We start from the raw sequence: 17,686 nt of genomic DNA, 5'->3' as shown, positions 1-17,686 counted from the left end.
ACCACTAGATCCATGGGTTCAAATTGCTCTAGTAAAGTTATATTTCTTGCACATCCCAAGGGAATGGTGCTTAGAATCCGTACCTGGTATGTGCAGGAAATGGCCTGGCACATCCAAATGGCCATCGCTGCTAGCTGGAAGATGTAATTAGCCCCCTGTCTCCTGTTACCAAGAATTAAGCTGTAATTGTAGTGTCGATTTAGCCATGCTATAAATAGTCTTTACTAAGCCTTGAGTAGCAGAGATTTTTTTTCAACCTCTAACTGAAATGTTTTAGATGCCAGGATATTAAGAATACTCACTGGAAGTTCTCGACAAAATAAAAATCTGATTGTTTTAAAGTATTCTTTATCAGTCCAAGTTCACACAACAGGTGGAACGAGGGACAATGATGGAAGTTACCAAGCCTGCATCAAGCAAGGTTTCTGAAGGTTTTGTAGGAAACCATGTGCCGCTCACTTGTGGTTTTTATTGTATTTCTTCCTGAGGTCCGTGGAGAACAGCCATCACCATCTGGCCAGGCTAATTCTGGGTGGCTGCAGCTGCAGCCCCATGTCTGGCAATCACAGCTCCAGGTTCTTTCCATACTAAATAGCTGGCTCGACTGCAGCCTGGCCAGCATATTCCACAGCAGACAGCCTCATTTTCTAGTACGGGCTCAGCCTTATGAGCATGACGGCTCATCCTTGCCAATCCCTAGCCAGACATTCACATGCATTCCCTTTTCTCCACTTAGGATGATACAGCAGGCTTTTGGAACCACACACACACACACACACACACACACACACACACACACACACCTCACTTGGGCATACCTTTTTACACAGACAGTTGCAGTAGTCCTATAATTGGTCCCTCTACTTCCATTTCATAATCCACTCAATTCCAATTCCATATTAATAATTCAGATGCCCAGATCAAGCCCTCTTATGTCCACATCATAATTTTTCTTTTGAAACAGTCTCCCCATGGACCAGGCTAGCCCTGGCTTGTTATTCTTCTGCCTTATACTTGTGCTAGGATTGCAGATGTGGGCCACCACACTGTGCTCAGTTATGGACTTGCTTGTGTGGTCCCAGGATAAAGGCAAACATCCTGGGATATCATTCAAGGCATTTTATCAACTGCCCCTACTCTTGGCAAGCAGTATAGCATGGTAACTAAGAGTTTAGTGATCACAAGTACTAGCCCATAGCAGAGCCTGTCCAGCAGAACTGTGACATTCTGGCCTGAGTGTTTTTCTCATTAGCTAAGTGAATAAATTCAAGGTTTTAATCTTCCTAACAGCTCCACAGTACAGGCTCCATATAAATGGTCCCTGAAACTAAAGCTTCACTCACCTTCCACTCTTGGGACTCAAACACCCCGAAGTTGATAACTTGGAGGCATCAAGTGAAAAGAAGTTGGAGTGTCCTAGCGCACCGGAATGTAAGAACGGCCCCCCACATGTGCCAGTTTACAGATTATTTTTTGCACCGTTCCCATCCCTCTAGTACCAGTTTTGTACACTCTGTCATTAATGAGAAAAAACTGTTGACTCACAGGAAACCAACGATGACCTAAGCACCAAGCACCCTGACAAATAACAGCAGCTCCTTGCTGCAGCTTCTCTGGTATCTGGGGCTGTCGCTGTGCGGGTCCCTCTGCTCTGGGGGACCTTCTGGAGTCATGGAAACAGTCCTCCTCTTGGGGACTTCAGTCTTATCCCATCTTATCTTTGCAGTGCTCACTAAAGGAGAAGTCCTTGGGATTCTGCCCATCAGGGACTCTCAGGAAGCAGAAATGCCTGAAGCACAAGCAACCATCCCAGGCTGCTGCTCTTGACTTTCTCATCTCTTCTGAGACTTGTATGTTTCTTTGCCTCTGTGTAGGTTCACTTAGATGATGGAGAGTCAGTGAGCTTGAGGATAAAGGGCTTAGAATTTTGCTGTCACCCCATAAATGACTCCGAACTTTAACACAAAGACCAAGGGATCTTGAGAAAGTAACCTTGTACCTTGATATTTCCCTTTTTTACTTGTAAGCAAATGGACAGTACTAGCTGACCCAAACAAGCATTGCCAGTATTGTAAAAGCTTCCATTAATCAGCAATACCATTAAGTATATCAACATTCACTATGCAATACATTATACACACACACACATTATATACAAGACATACACTCACACACATGTGCACACACACCACACCACAGCACACACCACACACCACAAAACATACACACACACACCACACACCACTAAACACACACACACACAGCACACACACACATACACACACACCACACCACAAAACATACACACACACTATACTACACACCATACCACTAAACACATACACACACACACACACACACACACACACACACACACACACACAAACACACGTGCCCCAAATGCACAGGTTTATCAGGAATGGTAGTACTCAGCTCTATCTCAGTGTTGAGGAGGCAGAAGCAGCAGGAGGACTGTGAGGTGGGCCAGCCTGCCTGACATAGCTTGCTCTTTTTAAGCATAGATTCTGGATCTCATGGAAATGTGATTCTAAACCTTGCCCTATTGTCACAGTGTTCTCACGACAGGCCTTTGCTTTCACGAGCCTGCTTCTTGGTCTATATAGTGGGAAAACATTACCTCTCTGAAAACTTGCAGAGAACAGTACATTCCAGAAGGCAGAGTGGTACTTGGATGTGCATGCTTGCCCCCTCCGTGTGTCATCTGACTGTGCTTTCTGAATTATATGCACCTGGTGAACATCTACAGGCATAGCCTATGCTCCTTTCAGCCGTGAAGTCACACTGCAGTGTCCCTCCACAACACAAAGCCAGTCTTATCTCATCCCTCATGAAAAAAAGCCTTTCTAGTATTCTGGCCATGCACATCTCCTTGAAGCCCTTTGAAACAGACCTAATTAAACTTGTAACAACAGTGCACTCCCATGGTGACAGGCAAGCTGTAAACATGCAGAAGGAAGAGTCACAGTTCCAACCCTCTCAGAGCGGAGAGCTGCTGACACCCTGGGAGTGAGCCTACCATCATGTCTTTTAGTTGCCTTCTTCAAGGGAGTTTCAGGTGGGCCCTGGGAGCTTGCCCAGACCTGGTGCAAGGGAACCTTGGCCCAGTATTTTTCTCATGTTCAGATTGGCTGGCCATGTGCACAGGTGTGCAGATACATGGAACTCCCTATCTACATATGGGACCAAAGGTTTAGACTCTTCTCCCTAAGAGAACAGAGGGAGTTTTTTCCCTCTCTGTGTGCCACTGCAGAATAAATGCACCCAGCAAGAAAATGTCTGCTCAAGCCACAAATAAAACAGCACTGCGACCCCATCCTTCAGGGGTTCAAAACTAATTTTCCTTTCTAAGCATCCACACATGTCTTGACTTTCATTATTTATACAACAACAATGGCATTAGTATGTGTTGGCATAGAAATGGATATTGCAGAAATATTTGAAGCCGTTCTCAGAACACCAACTCTGGGAGACAACCACTTTCTTCTTGAGAGTTTTTCTTCAGCATCCTTATACTTGACAATAAAAACATTATGTATATAGTAAGGTAACAAACACAAAGGGTAATATGGAGATAGAGAGATGGCTCAGCAGTTAGGAGTAGCTTCTACTCTTGCAGAGGATCTGGGTCTGGCTCCCAGTATCCACACTGGTAGCTTATAATTTGTAATGACAATTCCAGTATAGCCTCAGTCACACACTTGTTCACTCATGGTATACACAAACACACTCAGGTCTATACAATACACATAATGTAAATAATGAATATTTTAAGTGTAATAGTATTTAAAGGTCAGAAATAGAGCAAGCATTTGTTATTTATGAGTTCACAAAATAAAAATTTTATAATACTGGTATTTTCTAAAATTAAGTTCTGAAATATATAAGGTCATGTCTGTATTTGAAAGAAATATCTCAGGGCATTAAACTTAAACTTTACACCTAGTTATTCGGGTCCTCTGAATTAAGAATGCGGTGTACATCGAGCATGTGTCCCATGACAAATTTGACTTGTCTAGGACACTTGTTTTGTGTCACTGTTACTGTTTCTGGCTCTCCAAATTGGTGAACCTACGGGATCCCACCCCAGAGTCAACTGAACTAAGGAAGTCACCTAGTAAATCACAAAACTAAGATAAAAATACTTGTCTGCTTCTTACAATGGTGCCATTTACATGAAAAAGTCAGTATATGATATAAAAGCATGTTACCTAAAATGATCACATGAGCTGTCAGGGTCTAAAAGTTCTCTTACACCACTTTGTTAACAATTATTCATTCAATCTCTCAGCCATTGACAAAATATCACCTAATATGTTGCTATGTACCATGGAATTTTCTAAATTCTGTAGACACAAGAGGAGAGGAGCTAAACCTGGGTCCTGCCTCTCAGCCCACATAGACACTGTAAGTCTTGGATCTCCACATTCTCTTAGGAGTTGTTTTTTCACTTCTTAATAAGGTGTGCTTGTTTTAGTGGTCCACTAGGAGCCTGAATATAGCTTTCCTTAGCTTTGTCACAAATTTCTATGAGAAGAATTAGAAATATTTTCCTAAGATGTGTAGGGACACACAGTGATTTTCATTTTTCTTTACCTTGGCATCATTTTAGCAGAACTGAACTAACCAGTGCTCCCTTCCCATTGCCCCATTAATCCATTTTAAGAAATTACAACCAATAAATAATTAAACATACACATGAAGTTGTTCATTGTAGTCTTAAAATATAGAAAAGGAGAGGCACCTAATTTCTTCATATATGAGGTCTAACTAAACAATGATACAGCAACAACATTCAATTAGTAATCTTGGCTAACATGTATGATGGTACACTTATAATCTCAGCCCTTCCAGGTTGAGGCAAAATGATATGATGCCAAGACCATGCTGAGCTATGTAAGAAGTTTACATTAAGCCTGTGTTACTTACTGATGGCTGTCTCAAGAGTTATTTTTGAGTGCTATATTAATGGGCAATCTTTATGCTTTTCTTGTCTTTTGCAAAATACATGTTCAATGTTAACATCAAATATTTTATTTTAATGACAAGAAATCTTCAGATACACATGTTCCATCTGGAATACCCATGGAAGTCAGGGAATTAGGAAGGGCCCAGAATTGTGTATGTTCATGAGAGGGAGATAGAATTCAGTGATATAAAGGGGTGAAGAAGAAGAAGAAGAAGAAGAAGAAGAAGAAGAAGAAGAAGAAGAAGAAGAAGAAGAAGAAGAAGAAGGAAGTAGGAAAGTTTATGTGATGAGGGATGGGAGGGTAGAGTGGTGAAGGTAATAAAAGGATGGATAATTAACATTAGCAAGATTTAAAAAGTCATATGGAAATGTGCTACTGTAAAAGCTTCCTAAATTATATACACACATATATAAAAAGTTTAAATGGAGTTACCCATAATGGACACCACAGGCAAACATCTAAAAAGCCCAGTGCTAGGAATGGGTCACCCCTTCTGGAGTGGTTGGAAGTGAGGTTTCCTAGAACTCCAAACATCACACACTATTGCTAAGGTTCTTGGTTGCCCTCCAGAAGTTGATGGTAAGACTCAAGACTCTATTGTTAAAGATGCCACATACTTGTATCTTTGAACACAGAGAGATTCTGGTACTCACCTGAAACTTTCATTCTTACTGTCCAGCTTTCATGGCATTGGGCTGTGCTATTCATGTTGCTGGAAGAGAAAAGTAATCACCAATCTTACCCAGCTTTAAACCCTGTGAGTTAAAATAATGATCAGCCTAGGGAGACATGCCCAGTGGTCCAATAGTGGCAGAACTGTCATGGGAGTAACCAACCACTTTCTTATTGGTCTCTAAGGCCCACTCAGAAAGCTGAATCCATACCTGGAACCATTACCAGAGCCAAGAACCTGCGGATAAACAGGTCACCTGGCCCAGGAGAGACCCTATTATCATTACTCTGGACACAGTAGTAAACCCATTCCTAAAGAACTATTGCTGTGTTCAGAGATTAATGCATTTTCAACCCTCATCAGTAAGTGGCGATTAACATGGAGACCTGCAATGGCCAAGGTGAAGAGAAGAAGAGACTATGGATTAGTTACTCCTAAAGAGGGCATCTATAATACCACCTCCTCCTATGATTCAGGATCATTGTATAAGATGAGCAGGAAGACTGTAAGACTATAAGAACTAGAAGCAACAGATGACTACCAGGAAATAGTACTTTTTGGGCACAGCAGGGCTGCTACACATGTGAACTCACAGCAGATGAGATGGCCCGTACAAAACCTACACCAGCTCAAGTCAGTCAAAATCCCAGCATTGTCAGCTGCTGAGGGAGGGAAAACTCAGTGTTCTTTAAGGGTGTGTGCCCTGATGTGTTGGCCATACTCCAGTGAAAGGCTACACATCCAAGAGTATGTGGGCAGCACCAACTACACTTCATGAGTTTATATAGATATAAAGTTGAACTTGGAAGTGAGGATGAAATTGGAGGAGGAAATTAATATGATAAAAATTTGCTGTATAAAAATCTCAAAAATATATTAAATATGAAAAAAGATCATTTAGATTTTTGAAATCTAATAATTCACTTGTGTGGTAAGCATTCAATTGAATACTAGACAACACCTGATCAGTAACATATAGGAACAGTACTATACTCTTCCTCAACCACTGCAGTATAAGTTGCAACCATGGGTCTCAACCTCTGGGTTGTGATGTGGGTGGCCTCTTAGATATTCTGCATGACTAACATTTACATTATAATCCTTACCAGTAGCAAAATTATAGTTATGAAGTTGCAACAAAATAACCTAATGGCTGTGGCAGGGGGTGGGGGGAACCACAACATGAGAAGCTGTATCAAAGGGCCACTTAGTTACAGGGACAAGCATTCCTTACTTACTCAGTATTTGAGTCGTTGATCTGGGTTTATTCTAATACTTTTACAGACCAATGATAAGTGGGGTTTTTTTTAGTTATCTTTACCAATCTCAATAGATTGGTAGAAATAACATGGCTATTTTCAAGTATTTTTGAATCTGTAATTTCATCTCTGAATGGATCCCAGCAAAGCCTTGTCAGCATGTTTATTAAATAAGGGCCGTTTCATGAGAAAGTTTTTATACATTCATTTCCCACCATCATTGCTAATGGAAAGAAATACTTTTGTGAAACTTATTGAATAAACTTCTTTATTTTCATGATTCAGTTGGCTGAGAAGACAGCACATGGTCTCAGATAACCTGAATTACAATTAAGAATTCCTAAGGCCAATGACACAAAATTGAATCTACAAATGTTCACACAGGTTGCCCAGGTAAGATTTCTCCAGCAGAAATGACCTCCCATATTTGCCAATTTGTTCATTCAATTATTCACCATTCATTCTTTCCATAAACAGTAACAACCATTCCGTGAGGCCCTGATATAAATTAATGATTTTCAACAGTTTCTTCTGTAGAGATATTTCTAAACTTGGGGAAGAAAGAGATTATAAACAGAGGAACGAGCTTAGAGCCTTGTGATTCCTGCCAGATCAGTGCTATCAAAGAAATGCCAGTGTTTTTTCTCTGACTTTCACAAGCATTGGGGCAGGCATACACCCCTACACATGCCTGCACACACACACACACACACACACACACACACACACACACACACACACACACACACATACACACACACACATACACACACACACACACACCTAATGTCATAAACCTTTAAAATAGTAGTGTTTAAAAGAGAAATACAGTATTGATGTGGAGTATCCATCAAGGTGAAAAAGGAGGCTGTCAGAGAACTGTAAAGGGAGACTGACTATCTGGGTAGGAACCCAGAAGGACAGAAGCGCATCCATCCAGTCCTAAGAATATGAGGGGAAGATTATTCTAGAAGACCAAAATAGCAGCCCTAAGATAGGAAAAAGTTTGGTATGGTCCAACAGTTCAGTTAAGGCCACACTCTCAGGAGTTATTCAGTACAAAAGAGGAGGCAGGGAACCCTTACCTGGTTAGGAAACAGGGAGAAAAGCTTGTGTATGAACCAAGCTACGTCATCTAATAAATTTGATCACAGGAAGTAGGAATGGAAGCACTGACAAACAGGTCCCTCAGAGTTTGAGAAGATGTGGCAGAATTTGAAATAGGCCTTCTGGAGGTAGAGGAGATGGGGGGAAGGAAGTGTAGAGAGAGGGAAGGAGGGAAGGAGAGAGGGAAACTGAGAGTGGGAGAAAAAGAATATGAATAAGTAAGAGAGCTGACCAAGATGAACAAGAGACAGCCGATTGAGGAAACAGAGTCGGCTAGGAGGCACCTAGATCCTAGTTTGTAAGATGCTGTGAATTATAGATTCAATAACAACAAATTAAATCTTTAGTCAGCAGGTTACAGAGTTTCAAAGAGGGTCAATCTTGTTTATGTAACTTACAAATATACATGTGTATATAGACATGCAAGATATAGATATCATACATGTACATATATACACACATTTATACATACACATACATATACATATATATGGACATATTGACAAAGATGGGTTTTTAAAAGAAAATTCAACAGACCATCAACAGTACTACTAATTGCCTGAGTGATATTTGAAGCATATCTTATTTTGTATTATTAAAATTATTTAATCAATAAGCATGGTTGAGTCCATTTCGTATTTGTACAACATTAGAATTTATTAATATGGTATCACTGGGAGAAATTTAGAGAATAAGAATTCTAGATCTGGAAGTACTTTGTAGTTATTCTTTGATAATTTCATAGACATTTTTGTAGGTATTTTCATCAGATCTATCTCTTAATCATCTCTTTTATCCCACTCCCACTTTTTCTGGAACCTTCTTCTTTCACCACTTTGCCCTGTCCTTTCACAGCTGTATCTTTTATAGCCCACAGAGTTTGATAAGTGCCACTCACAGGTGCATGGTGCAGTAGCTATTAAACACCAATAGATCCTCAGCTAGGGATGGAGTCCTGTTTGACTTTCCACAGTCCATGCTGGAATGTCGACAGGCTTGGCTCTGTGCAGGTCTTGGGCAGATAGCTATGGCTGCATTGGGTTCCCAAGTACAGTGGTCATGCCATGTCTAGAAGAGAGTGTTTCAAAGCACCTGTCCCCATGCTCCAGATCTTGCACTCCTCCCGTCCCTCTGCCATGATGTTGCCTGGACCTTGGAGTGGGGTTGAGGGGCTGAGATGACATAGGTGCCACATGTAAATCGGAGGACTCAACTGTCACTTATTCTCAGCACCTTTGATAGAAGGGACCATTTGTCCTACCTGCCTTCCCCTTGTAAACACAAGAGAAGTAAAGTTTATAAGGGAGTAACCAGGAGATGGGCATGTTTTCAGTCTCCATTTTCTATCAATGCTCTTTCACTTGCATTATGCTGTGTTCTTTAGAGAATTAAATCAAAATATTTTGTGCATGTGCACATGCATGTGTGTATGGAAAATTGTATTTGCAATAGGGTTTGGAGTAGTTTTTTACATCATGACATCCTGTTTGACGATAATGCTTCAAAAATATTTGTCTCTCTATATATACAGCAGTACAAATACATACACACACAAAACTACAAGACCATTTTCAATAGCCGCACTACCTTATTTTTTGTTTGTTTGTTTATTTGTTTGTTTGTTTGTTTGAGACAGAATCTCACTATGTAGCCTTAGCCAGCTTGGAACCCACTGTTTAGTGCAGGCTGACCTCAAACTCGTAGGAATCCACCCATCTCTGCGTCCCAACTGTTGGGATTAAAGGTGAACTTTACAGACACTACATGGAAAATTCCTGTGGAGATCCTCAGCCACTTCCTTCTTTCTGTCATTACTTTCCAATACTGGCTCCTGGTTACCAGGATGTAGATAAAATTTCTCAAAATGACAACTGATTACATAATTACATCTTATTTGTTATTGATCTAAGGGTGTTAGAGAAAGGGGAAAGCTAGCCACAAACAGAAGGAGATATGTAAGCCAAACCACAAAGTATCATCTTCTCTAAGCTGCTGTCCATGCACACATACTCAACCTCACACATATAATTGAGAGAATGCACTGTGTGACATCTGCATGCATTGTGGGTAGCTTAGGTAGCAAGAGGAAGAAACACAGTAGTGCCTCCCTCCAACAGTGTAATGGAGTGGACATTTGAACCAAGTTTCCAAGTCAACACCACCTCCTGGTTGGAGCCTGTGACTCCTTGATTTCTCTCTGGAAAGCCAGCTTCTTGGCTTACATGTCATGTAATTCAGTTGGGGACCATACTGAATGGACCTGGAAGGCAGCCAGTACCCTACAGTGGCCTGGGAAGCAGCCCTGTGGTAGACACACGAAGCCCTCAGAGCCAAGGAGATAGCAAGAACACTTAGCTAAGACCACAGAATAGGAAAACTACAAAAGTAAGGCCACAAAATATCAAACTATTCTAAGTAAGTAAGCTCATTCCCCAAATATTTGCACAAACTTTAAAGTTCCACATTAGCAGAGTACAATTTACAAAATCTGTGTCTAAGCAAACATGATCAAGAATGTAAACGAAGAGGAAAACACAACACACCATGAGGGGCAAAACTGATGAAAACTGAAACAGAAGCATTACAGGTGCTGGAAAGGACAAACCATGACAGTAAGACGGTAGTAACCACATCCCAGTAGCCAAGTTCAGCAGAGACATTGAAGACCATAAAAAGTTACAGTTGAAATTCTAGGAATGAAAACTGTAATAATTAGGTAACATATATGATGCAATTAATGGCAAAATATAATTGCAGGAAACAACTCATGAACTTGAAGGTGTTACAATCAATATTATCTAAAGCAACAGTTAAAAACAGAGCATCCATAGGACAAACTCAAGAAGCTCACTATGAGAAATTGGAGTTTGGAAGAGAGGAGTGGAGTCCAGACAGGAAAGTTTGGAGACTGGGGGTTGTAACCAGAGAAAAGTATAAAATGCATCACTGAATGAAACTCTAGACTTGATGAGATGTTGAAACAGTATAGTCCCATGGATTGAAGGAGTCTAAGGAAGCACCCTGTAAGACAGACAGGAAGGAAACAACATCAGATGGATTGTGGTTAAATTGTTCAATTAATATGATGAAAATATTTTATATGAAACTTGGAAGAAAAAAAGGGAAAATTTAGAATTATAGAATACTTTTTATTGGCATCAATGCAAGTAAAAGAGACTGCACTTGAAACAAAATCCCTCACAGCTTACAAAGACTTTCAAGAACAAAGACAAGGCCTGGAGAAATAGTCTCATTGGTAAAGTGCTTGATATGCAAGTGTCAAACTCTGCGTTCATGCTCCTAGCATTCTCACTTTAAAAAGGAAGAGGGCATGGTGGTACATGTCTGTAGTCTAAGTGGAGAGGCAGAGACTGGCATTCCCCAAGGCTCAATGAAAACAAGCCTAGCCTAGCTGGTGAGCTCTGGACCAATGAGAGACCCTATCTGAAAAACAAAGTGGATGAAACCTAAGGAATGACTCAGGGGCGCCTGGTTGCTGGTCTACAGACACACACACACACACACACACACACACACACACACACGTACACATGCACACACACTCATGTACACACATGCACATGTTTCAAACAGGTGGGCAACTATTTCTCAAATTGCTAATACGGTTTATATATTTCAATCCTATCTCAATAAAATTGTGTAAAAATGAAATGCTTAGGTAAATTATGTTTAAAGTGATATTTACTGGATACCTGCTGTATATTTGATGCTTTCTATGCTGAAACCACAATGGCAAATTCTAAAGCTAAAGAAGAAACAAAAGTACCCAAAGTGCTCTTGACTCTCAATGGAAGCATCAGTCAACATAAGACACTGCACTTCAGTAGTTTTATATGTGATGCTTACAGACCCCTTTCTTTTTTTGGCTTAAATAATTATTACTATTACTGAGAGTGCTTTTTTTGTCCTTTAGTGTCATTTACCTTGGTAAAAGTCCTTATTTCACATTTTTCCATCACACAAGTGAGATTCAAAGCTATAAAGTGTGCCTTTCTCTAGACTGGTGTCAGCTGTCGATTAGAGCCTGGGTACCGGCTGCATTTTGATCAGTCATTGCTTTTTTTCTCTAAAATGAAGTTGCTGAGCAGGCTCCCTCCTAGGAACCTTATCAGGACAGGATGTCTCACATCATCTCACTGTCTGACCTCCTTTAATAAATTTTAATATATGAGAATCAAAATTATAGAACTTGTAAATTCAGGGCTCATTATCAGCATTAGAAACGGCTCCTGTGGAGACTTCCTTCAGTTACAACTAAAAAAAGAAATTATTTGACAGGAAGACATAGGAGGGGTGAGCAGAGACAGGAAGGGCCCATAGCCAGGCCGACTAGAGGCCAGTGAAGTGGCTAATTAAAGGGCGAAGGTGGGGGAGGAGTTTGGAACACTTCTGAAATTATAATTCAGTCAATGATAAAATATGACTGTGTTACTACACAATTTCTGGGATGCCATATAAAGAAACAAAGTAACTAAACTCAGAGCTCTCTTAATACATTACTGAACACGTTTAAAGTCATTTTTAAAGATGGTGGCTTTCACTAGAAACATCTTATTTTAATGTGAGGTCTGTGCCTCAGGAGGGAACTCATGGCTGCTCTGTAAAGCTGGTCAAAGCCCCACGGGGTTGGGGAAATTGTAAGCGAGGGAGAACTCACTATTGGTTTTGGGTTCAGTAGATGTGGTGTCAAGCTGCTTTCTGCGTGTCCTATGCCCCTTGAGTGGGGGTGCTCCCAGCCGTCAGCAGAGAAGCTTCTGCTTGCACTAGGTAGTGGCTAGTGCGGAAACTCCCCACTGGCCAAAGTGAGAATGAAGAAGTGCTGAGTGCTCAGCCCTGAATATCAGCCCCCATCTCAGGACTCAGGGGATCGAGCAGAAGGTTGGAAGAAATGTAAGAGCTGGACACAAGTACAAGAACCATGCAGCACTAGGGCCATGGACATGGCGTGGTTGTTACATTCGTGAACCCGTAGCATGATGTCACCTTAAAACCTGCACAAGATGGAGCCTGTCAGCTTCCAGCATGGCCCTTCCCCCCCTAGATCGTTGGTGGCTGATAGAGCAGGAAGTCATTTTTCTTCAGAGGTGTGATTGCTGGTAAGTTTCTGTGCTCAAGTGCATGGCCCCACAGGCGTGCCCAAGCAGGCAGCACTAAGCTCTGATTCTTTTTTAAAGTGGGCATGACAGTGGGGGAGGGCAGTCTTGTGGGGACTGAGGGAAAGTGGGGATGGGAAATTGGGTATGGATATGATTAAGATGTATCAGGTATATATGCATATATATACATATACGCATGTGTATACGCTCATACACTGGAGTGTGCACAGGAGCGCGCGCGCACACACACACACATACACACACACACACACACACACACACACACACACACACACACACACACACGACATTTGAGGGAGGAAAATCCTCCCTCCTGCCTTCCCCAGGTCAAAAATATGTCTTCCTCAAATCTAAAGCAAATTGATATGAAATCTGTGATTAAAATCACATGTATCCCAAGTGCAAGGCCTTTCATTTGCCTGAAACAACCTGGAAGTGGGCAAAGTGGATATACTCCTTTTCAGGGGGGAGGGAGAGTTTTGACTGATTTCTCAGCAGTGAAGAGCACACCATCATCTCAGATTTAGACAGAAAGGGAGCAAATCTAGGCTCCTCAGGAGAGACACATTTGGTTCCTTCTCCTGAGACTTGTGCTTGAGGGCTGCAACTGAACGTGAGTCAGCACCTCAAAGCAAGGAGCCTCGACATTCACTCTTGAGATGAATAAGACAGCAGTCTTTGTCCCAGGAACCAACAAAAAAAAATAAAGAAGGTACAAATGTTACTCTTGTAGGAAGCTGTGAAGGAAAAAAATCGAAAAGCCTTCAGGGTAACAGAGACGAGTCTGAAATAAATGGAAGAGGTGGAGACAAGGCTTCAAAACCATACCTAAGGAGTGGGTTAGATGCTGGTGGGTGAGGATGAAGAGACTAACAGGTGTGGAGAAGTCTAGCTACCCAAGATGGGGTGGGAGCCCCTGTGACCCATCATCTCTGTGTGTACACATTCTCGGTGGTGTGATTAGTCATTGTGTAGTTTGAAAAACTGAAGAAAACATAAGGTTTGCATGGAGAAAATACCTAAAACATAAATCTCATACTCACCATGTAAACATTTGATTATTCATGCTATAAAGAATAAACTTTTTTCCTCCGTCAACTTTGTTGCTTATCAATGGCTGAGTAGCAAATTAGTTCTGGAATTTGCCACTTAAAATAATAAGAGTTTACAGTCTTGCATGATTTCTGAAGGTGAGGGGTCCAGGGTTAGGTTAGCTCGATGGTGGTGACTCGGTGTCTCAAATGGTATGTTAGCTCAGGCTACAGTTGGCTCAGGGTCAAGTGGAGCTGGGGAGTTCAATTCCACAGCCATTACTGGGTAGGGTCATGGGTCATCTCCTCGGCTGCTGTGGTCTGAGGCTTCACATGGCAGGCATTGTTAAAGAGGAAACTATAACCAAATGACCAGTAATTTCCAATCTAACCCCTGTTTCTGACTTGCATTTTTTGTTAACTGTTGTTACTTAACAGTTCACTAAAATGTCGCTGTTCCTAGTGGGGAAGTAGCGCCATTGCTACCCTTGTCCTTCTCATTAGGTCTTCAGTGTTTCTCCCTATAGGGTCTGCCAGCAACTATTGAAAACTATTGAAAATCCTATAAAAATTAACCCAGCTATTATTTTTTCCAGAAAATTTGCTATTTAAATGTTATTACTCTCCAGAATAAAGAACTTTCTTTTTTTTTTTTTTAATATTCCCAGAACAAGGATGATAGGCAAATGTACTCACTTAAGATTGCAAGTTATGTCTTAGCTTGGTTTCTATTGCCATGGTAAGACACAATGACTGAAATCAAGTCAGAGAGGAAAGAGTTTATTTAATCTTACCAGTCCCAGACCTCAGTCCATCACCCACCAAGAGAACCATGGCAGAGACTTGGAGGCACGAACTGAGATGGAGGACACAGAGGGACACAACTTATTGCTTTGCATCCCATGAATGGCTCAGTTAGCTTTCTTATGTAACCTGGGGCCATTGGCTCAGAGGCCATGTGGTCTGAGGTAGGAGGGGTTCTTCCACATTGGCCATTACTCAGGAATATGCTGTACGGAAAGCTCATAGGCAAATCTGATGTTAGCGATTTCTCAGTTGTGGTCCTTCTTCCCAAGGGACTCTAGCTTGTATCAAGCTGACAAATGCTAACCAGTACATGTCTCCAAAATAAGTTGGGTTCTGTGTATGCGTTTGTGTGTGTGTATTGTGTGTGTATGTGTGTGTGTGCATGCCTGTGTGTCTGTGCATATATGTCTCTGTGTGCATTGGTCCTTTAGCCATTTGTAACAGATAGTTTTGATAGTTAAATGCCCAAAACTATTGAATGAGAAGGTTTTATTAACTACACTTACATGGTAATATTTAAAGGTACCATCCAGCTTTATGGGAGACAAGTTAATTTAAGGTAATGATGATACTTTTAAAAAACTGTGAAAGAAAAATTGCTGGCAGAGTCCAAAATATCAAGTTTATGAAGTGACTAATTTTTTTTTAAAGTGAAGAGAAGAAATGTCTACACTCAATGATTTTCCTATCTTCACATGAGCTACCGACTGTGAGTGCTAGCTAGCAATCTGCCATCTCTTAGTCCTGTTCATGTATGTTGAAGTCTCACGGCCGCCATGTTCTCTATAAGAAGCACTTCCACTGCAGTCCCTCAGATGACATTAAATAATTTGCTTATCCCAGAAGTAGCTGAGCTTCCAGTTGAAAATGAGCCTGTCTCACCCAAGAAGAGAAAAGCCCACCTGCAAACATGCCAGCGTTTGCTGCTTTGCACCCTTGCTCACATTGGGGCCACAGGCAGACTGCAAAGCACAAGCAGTGAGCTGAGCAAGTATTAATGGGTTCATCTTACATATGAGCGCCCTGAGTCTCAAACATGGAAGCCACCTCCTGTGGTGGCTCAGCAGTAAGTCACTGAGTCAGGTCTTAGACTGGGGTCTTGAATGAATGAACCCAGGGCCCTGACAGCACCCTACTTAAAGACAGATTTTCAAAGAGAGCAGCATAATGACAGCATAGTGGCAGCAAGGTAAGGTCACACAGCAGCATTTTACTTTATTTTCCCTCCTGAATTTAGAATTATGTGATAGAATATTTGCAAAGTCCATTTTTCTACATTCATCTGTGGACATTTTTTAAAAAGTAAGTAATCTTTAGCTCTTAAAACAGAGGCTTTCAAAAACGATTATTTGGGGGATTGGAAAGAAGTCTCAATTGCTAAGAGCATGTTGCTCTTCCAGAGGACCCTGGTTCTATTCCTAGCATCCACATAGTGGCTTACAACTTTCTGTAACTCTAGGTCCAGGAAATCCAACACCCTCTTCCGGCTTCTGTGGGTACCAGGCACATGCATGGTGCAGGCATATATGCAGCAAAAGACCCATACATACAAGAGTAAATTAAATTTAACAGTGTAAAGTGAATCGCTGGGGTTGGGAGTTTATCTTAATGGTAGAGTGCTTGCCTAGCAAAATCCTGGTTTCAATCTCCAGGACAAGAAAGAAAGAAAAAAAGTGAAAGAACAATATAGGAGGTAAACTTTAAACCCCTTCCCAGATCTAGCCAATGATCAGAATATTCTCCACAGTTGAGTGGAGAGTGGGATATGACTTTCTCATGTACTATGGTGCCTCACATTTGACCATGTCCCCTCGAGGGGGAGACCTGGTGGCACTCAGAGGAAGGACAGCAGGTAGCCAAGAAGAGACTTGATACCCTATAAGAATATATAGGGGGAGGTAATCCCCCTCAGGAACAGTCATAGGGGAGGGGATTAATGGGAAAATGGGGTGGGGGGAGGAATGGGAGGATACAAGGGATGGGATAAACATTGAAATGTAATAAGAATAAATTAATTAAAAAAAAAGAAAAAAGAAAAGAAAGAAAAAAAAAAGAAAAAAAGATTTTTTGAATTCATTTATTGAATTTAATAGTTATAATATCATCATTTTCATTTAGATAAAAATTTCATTTAGATAAAAATAAACACTAGTTTAAAGAGACACTATATATATATATATATATATATATATATATATATATATATATATATGATAATATATTTATCCAATTTAGCCAATGAATATTATTGGTTCTTTTTTACAACAAGGAAAATAAAGCTATAAAAATATTTTAATAAAAGTTATTTTTTTGGAATCAGTTTGGAGAATTCACCAAAAAATAATAAATAAAACTATCCTGAATCGCAAAAAAAAAAAAAAGTTATCTTTTACTGAACAATGTAATATATTATATGTTTAGGTGGTCTGAAGACCATCTGAAACAACTGTGGAGAGAGGGTGGAGAATATAGCTTAGTTGTCAGTACTTCTAGGGCATGCACAAAGCCATGGGTTATACCCTAGACCTGCCTAAAGCTGGGCGTGGTGGTACACACCCACAACTCGAGCACTTAGGAGCTAGAGGAAGGAAGACTGAGAATTCACAATCATCCTAGTGAGTCTGAGGCCAGTCTGAACTACACGAGACCCTGTCATGGGTCGTGGATGACAGAAGTTATAGAC

The 17,686-nt window shown here is 40.9% G+C and overlaps 1 protein-coding gene across 1 annotated transcript in view; it reads right to left on the bottom strand.

Moving 5' to 3' along the window:
* The window catches only part of Synpr (synaptoporin), a 315,387-nt gene that overhangs the window by 271,571 nt on the left and 26,130 nt on the right, over positions 1–17,686 (bottom strand). The window lies entirely within an intron of this gene.

This window comes from Acomys russatus, chromosome 3 (genome assembly GCF_903995435.1).
Source record: "Acomys russatus chromosome 3, mAcoRus1.1, whole genome shotgun sequence".
In the NCBI taxonomy this organism is placed as follows: domain Eukaryota; kingdom Metazoa; phylum Chordata; class Mammalia; order Rodentia; family Muridae; genus Acomys; species Acomys russatus.
This window is presented reverse-complemented; position numbering and strand designations above follow the sequence as displayed.